This window comes from Lissotriton helveticus, chromosome 7 (genome assembly GCF_964261635.1).
Source record: "Lissotriton helveticus chromosome 7, aLisHel1.1, whole genome shotgun sequence".
NCBI classification, from domain to species: Eukaryota; Metazoa; Chordata; class Amphibia; order Caudata; family Salamandridae; genus Lissotriton; species Lissotriton helveticus.
Genome location: NC_136068.1, coordinates 13,417,076 through 13,423,075, shown reverse-complemented (window position 1 = coordinate 13,423,075; position 6,000 = coordinate 13,417,076).

Here is a 6,000-nt window from a genome sequence, read left to right as displayed (position 1 = left end):
AATGTGCTAGATGGGCAGCTTCTAACACACCACTGCCACCCATAACCTCCAGCCCTCCTTGAGTTCTTAGGCGCTTCTCTGCCCTACTGTGTCTCCCACGCTCATAAGGGGTAATGAAAGCACATGACAGATGAGCTGCCTACATTTAAAATTAAGAGTCAACAGCTGACTCGTGGACTCTGCTGCAGACAGGCACAGACATTGACTGGGCAACAAATAGCACTAAGCAGCTGAGGTACACAGCCAGCGGCAATATTTCATAAACTACCCATCGATTCAGTGATACCAAAAATAATAATCATTGCCCCCGCCCCCCTCTTTGCACAGATCACAACACACCACAGCTTTCACAGAGACCTACACACCACTGAGCAGAGTCACCAACGCGGCTCAATTAAAACTAATTAGTACATGACACTGTGGGCTCGCTCCGTTCCAGGACTCGTAAAAAGTGCAGTGTAACTAACATTGCAGCCACACAGATTAGTATTAGAATGTACAGAGCGATGGGCACCGGTTTAGACTAGTGTAAATGCTCAGTTGAATTTCCGTGCTCCTGTTATTAGTGTTGGTTTGAGCATGGGGTTACGTGGGGACACAGTAGCGGCAAGGACTGCAGCGCTAAAAGTTCAAAACAGACCCCCGGGCGTGGCAGAAGAGCCCGAGTGGGGGCCTTACCGTTGTGCCACATGCCTTCCTAGGAAAATTAGGGTCAAGGGTCACATGTTGTCACTTCCAGTGACGTCAAAGTGCATGTGATGTCAAATCCCCTACCACTGCAGTTGTGGTGGATCGAAGTCCATGATGGACAACCATGAATGTTGTATTCCTACAGCTGCAAAATAAACCCAAATCCCCCAATTAATTTGTGGCCCACTGAAAGTCCCTCCACCCTTTTTTTCTCACTCTGCTTTCGTCACCGACTCCTAGAAGACAGTTTCGGATGATACAGTCCCGTCTCATTTCGAATTCCGAGAGGATGGTGCACAAAATGGCAGAGCATACTTGAGCTGGCAGGGGGTAAATGAGAGCTCCAAAATGAGTTATCACAGTATTTACATTCCCAGATTTCTCCCAAACACTGAAAAATAGGCTGTATTGCAGAGCTCGAGGGAGTTGGCAAGTTAAATTAGCGTTGACACAATGCATTGAAGCAAAACTACTCTTTAATGGTTGTAAGAGAAATGAGACGCGGTGCTCCTAAAATTCAAGCGAGAGGTTCCAGCCCTGTGGACTCGTTAGTAAGAGGAAAACGCGCTTAAACTGCATCAAAAGAGGATTTACAGGAACAGAGAGGAGTCAAAAGGTGCCGCCTCCAAAAAGGTGCCGCCTGGGGCGGACCGCCCCTCCACCCCCCTAGCTACGCGGCTGTGTACAATCGTCGGACATGCCTGTAAGTGTGGGCGCACTCGCATTGTGAAAGACGTTTAATCTAGGCGCTAGACGCTAGACTGGCGGGCAGGCAGGCATCAGGGCTTAGACGTGGCATGCTAAGGGAAATTACAGTTCCTGGGTGGCAGCGGGGAGGGGTTATTTGTTTACGTCTTCCTCCTCCACTGCAAACTGCTAGACAGTTCATCTCCAGGGTCTGGGCCATGTCTATCTAGCACTGCGGAAAAAACGGTCTCGGAAAACTCATAGGGGAGATAACAAGCACTCGCACCCCCGAAAATGACAGACGTTTTCGGTAAGGCAGATTCTTTACTCTCCCGCTCACTCCCCACAGAAACAAGCACTCGCACCCCCAAAAATGAAAGGCATTTCTCTGAGCCATTTCCCCTGATTACGCTGCTCCCCGTGCCTCACTGGAAAGGGTTTTGTCCCGCACCGTGCTCTACAATGTTTGCACACGGACAGCGGGAGGGGGGGCACACGGACAGCGGGAGGGGGCGGGCACATGGACAGCGGGAGGGAGGGCGGGTGGCTACACGGACAGCGGGAGGGGGGACAGGCAGGCACACGGACAGCGGGAGGGAGGGTGGTCAGAAAACAGCCAGCGGGACAGGGAACAAGACAACAATGAACACAAACCGGTGTAATAAAAAAAAAAAATAATCCACGCCCACAGTGCCCACGTCTTCATGACGTTGCAGAGAGGGAAAGAATCGTCGGGAACGCCCACCAATCGCCTCGGGAAATGACGGACAGTTCTCTCTTCCAATGGCTAGCCTCCATTTATGGAGCTAGCCAATGGAAGAGAGAGGCTGAACTAAAGCACACAGTGTAAGACATAAGATTTCGCCCTGGGCGGAGCACTGCTTACGCAGTGCTACGGCCAGGACGAAACCTAAAAAGGGCAATCGCCATGATCCAGCTAACTACCGCCCAATTAGTTTAATTGATATTTTACAGAACGTTTTTGCTTGGCATATTTTAAATAGATTATTATAATGGATGGATGAGGTGAATATTTTATCTAAGTATCAAGCAGGATTTAGAACTAAAACAGGTACCATTGATCAAGTGTTTAGGTTTATGTGCATTTACTGGAAATATATTGTTCTCAGGAAGGGCAGCCTATATATTGCCTTTGTAGATCTAAGGGCTGCCTTCGATCTGGTCCCCCTTTCCCAGTTGTGGGACACATTAAAGAATAACGGGGTACCAGAAGAATTACTTACGCAACTAATTAGGCTACATACGGATAACTTTGCAAAGGTAAGATGGGGACCGAGGGGCGAACTATCTAAGCCAATTCCAGTGAGAAGAGGTGTAAGGCAGGGGTGCGTACTGGCACCCACTCTATTCTCACTGTATGTAAATGACATCCCCAAATTTTTATTACAGTGTAAGCTTGACTCATCTCATCTTGGGGGCGAAGTTATATTGGCTTTATTATTTGCCGACGATACTATTTTAATTTCACAAACCCCCAAGGGACTTCAATGTCTATTGGACGCTTTTAATAGTTACTGTATACTGAAGGGACTTGAAATGAATTCCAGTAAAACTAAATATATGTCCCTAAAACCACATAAATCATTTAAAAAGAATCTTGCTTTAAACAACCAATTATTGGAATACGTGGAAAGCTTTAATTATTTAGGAATCACTCTGGACAGTAAAATGTCTTGGTCGGGACTAATAGAAAAGAGCAGGGTAATGCTGCTCCAGAACTCGTTACACATATTAAAAAAACACGAGGCTAGCACATCAAAGGCTGATCTGTGTCCCCCATGTGCAGAAGAAGTAAAGGAACATGATGTTCATATATTCTTCTTTTGCACAGCATATAACTCCGCTAGGAAACGCTGGATTAGGCCCCTCTGCAGGTTTCTGGGCACTAGAAGCTGTAGTGATGCTGAGCGCATCCTAAAAACTGATACCTCACGAATAATTGTTTTTTGTGTAAGTAGGTTTCTATTTATTGTATTTTTGATAAGGAAGAAACTTGGGTTGAAGTTCTAGAACTATATACTTCACTTGTCTTGGATTCGAATAATAAGCTGGAAAAGAAATGCACTAGCACTTTCCAATTCGGGTAAATCCACGTGACACTTTAACATCCCCTCCTGTGATCATTTTTATATGATGTAGAAATTTAAAAAAAATGTAAGAACTTTAAATTTTTAAGGATGCCAAGCTTTTAAAAGTCTTTTTATTATGTATTTATGAATTAGATAGGTTTTATGGCGTGTAGTTACCGATCTTAAAAATGTACAGTAATATCTGCTATCCTTTCACTTTGGTACCCCACCTTCTGGATTAACGTAAGCAGAAAATGAGTAATTGTAAACTAAAAATGGGTTGTTGTTTTTAAAAAATTGTTGTCTTTTATGGTTGCAATGACCGAAATAAAGATTAAATGAAATTCATTGCACTTCAAAGGAACTTTCAAAAAGCTTCACTAACCTTCTGGAGTAAGGACACTAGTGTATACAAGTAGGACCTCAAACACTAACTCTTCAGTATACTTATGGACCTGTGGATGCTCTGTCAGGAAGAAGGACGCCTGTGGAGCTGAAGGGACTGCCACCCTACTTGACTGCTGACCTTCTGATGCTTTGCTGAATTCATGCCTTTCTGCCCTGCTGCCCTTTTTGTCTGGGGAGGAAGAACTGGGCCTGTAACTTCATCTTAAACCCACGGCTACCAGAGTTACTCCAAGGGCTCATCTGCTGGCTTCCTGATCTGAGCACTAGCACCTGGACCAAGGACTATATACATGCATTTGGGCTCTTCGTGACCATGAACGGCCCTGTTCGCACCAAGACCTAACCACTCGCAGTGCAATGCATCACAAAGCTCCATCCGCCAACCATTCATGCTACAGCATAGACCGCCTGCGATGACTGCCGACGTAGAGTTCAAGCAACGCAAGTTCACAACACCTGGTTTGCTCTACTCTGGCAGCTTCCCACGATGCTCTCCCGGTGCCCCGCAGCTTCTTCCATGGAGAATGGGACTCTTGGCATGGATTTGAAAAGGTAAAACTTCTGCAGGAGTAACCTGGATTTCCTGCAGCCGACCTGCTCTTCATCATTGTCGACCTGAAATTATGACTTGGACCCTGTCCAGCGTAACCAGACATCAATAGTTGGCACTTCATGGTTTTGGTGCTATTTTTACTAAAATCTTTAAAAAATCTTTAAAAATGTATAATTCTGAACTTACTGATGGATTTTTGTTACCCTGGAGTCAAACAATTTATTAAAATGCACTCTATTTTTATAAATTTGATTGTAATGTTTCTTGTGTTGCATTTTCACTTTATTTCTGTTTGTATGCTGCATAAATACGTTACACATTACCTCTGAGTTAAACCTAACTGTTTTATGTGCCAAGCCACCCAGGCTTAAACACAGGTTAATTTTGTGTCTTTTTGTGGTTCACTCTGCAAGTGATGGTGGTTTATGCTTGACCAGGGTTCACACCCCAGTCAATCAACAACACAATTTCTCACGCTAAGTAACTGAGCCCTCAGGGGCATGTGATCATGGAGACAAAGTTGCCTGAATCTCAATTTGTGAAAAGTTTGAGGACCCATGGAGTGTGCATCCCTAAGTCAAATTGCTTGAGTCTTTTTATACACCTTCAAATGTTTCAACATCTGCAGGAGAATTGTCGACCACAGGTTGAAGATTCCATGTTGTGTGATAAGCGTATTTTTTGTGGTCAATTTTAGAGGTTGTGTGTGAACCAATTAATCTATCGGAGATTCACCATATCTGATGAAAACTTTGGATTCCCAAAGTTCAGTGTTCCATATATTATAGTTCTTCAATGTTTGTTTTTTAGAAATTGTATTGAATTATAATGAATACCATAGGTTTTCACACAAATAAGGCGATCTGTCACTGGTTTCTGAAACGAGTGTAACAAAAGTCTCTTGGAATGCTCCCCTTATTATTATTCTGATAGGGTTCTCTTTCTCATGTAATTGTATGGTTAACATACCCACACAGACAATGTAATCTTGCTTTTCACCACAGTCACCCAGTGACCTCAATATTTGTCCAACTGGGTGATTATAATGTAGGGATTAAGGATGGACGCCATCATACCATAATAGGCTATTGTATTCAGTAGGTTTGTAAAATACTTCACACTAAAGAGTGTCTTTGGTAGTTCCATCTTCAGATTATTTATTTATTTATTTAACTTATATAGCGCGTTATAACCACCGGGGTCTCTAAGCGCTGTTTGTCCAGATTTACATAATGCGGTATGGCATTTACTTGGTCCCACTTCTGCGCCTAAGATCTGCTCCATGCTTGCTTAAAAAGTACAGTTTTTAATTTTCTCCTAAAGGATAGTAAATTACTTTCCTTCCTAAGTTCTGGAGCCAATTTGTTCCACAGGGCTGGGAGTGTGTTAGAAAAAGCACGACCCCCCACCGTGGTCAATTTGAAGCGGGATTGAGACAAAAGGGTAGCATCCGACGAGCGCAAAGTCCTGCCAGGTATGTAGGGGAATAGACGGGATTTCACATATCTTGGTGCTTTGCCATACAGCGCCTTGTGTACGATGCACATTCCTTTAAAGACAACCCTCTGACGA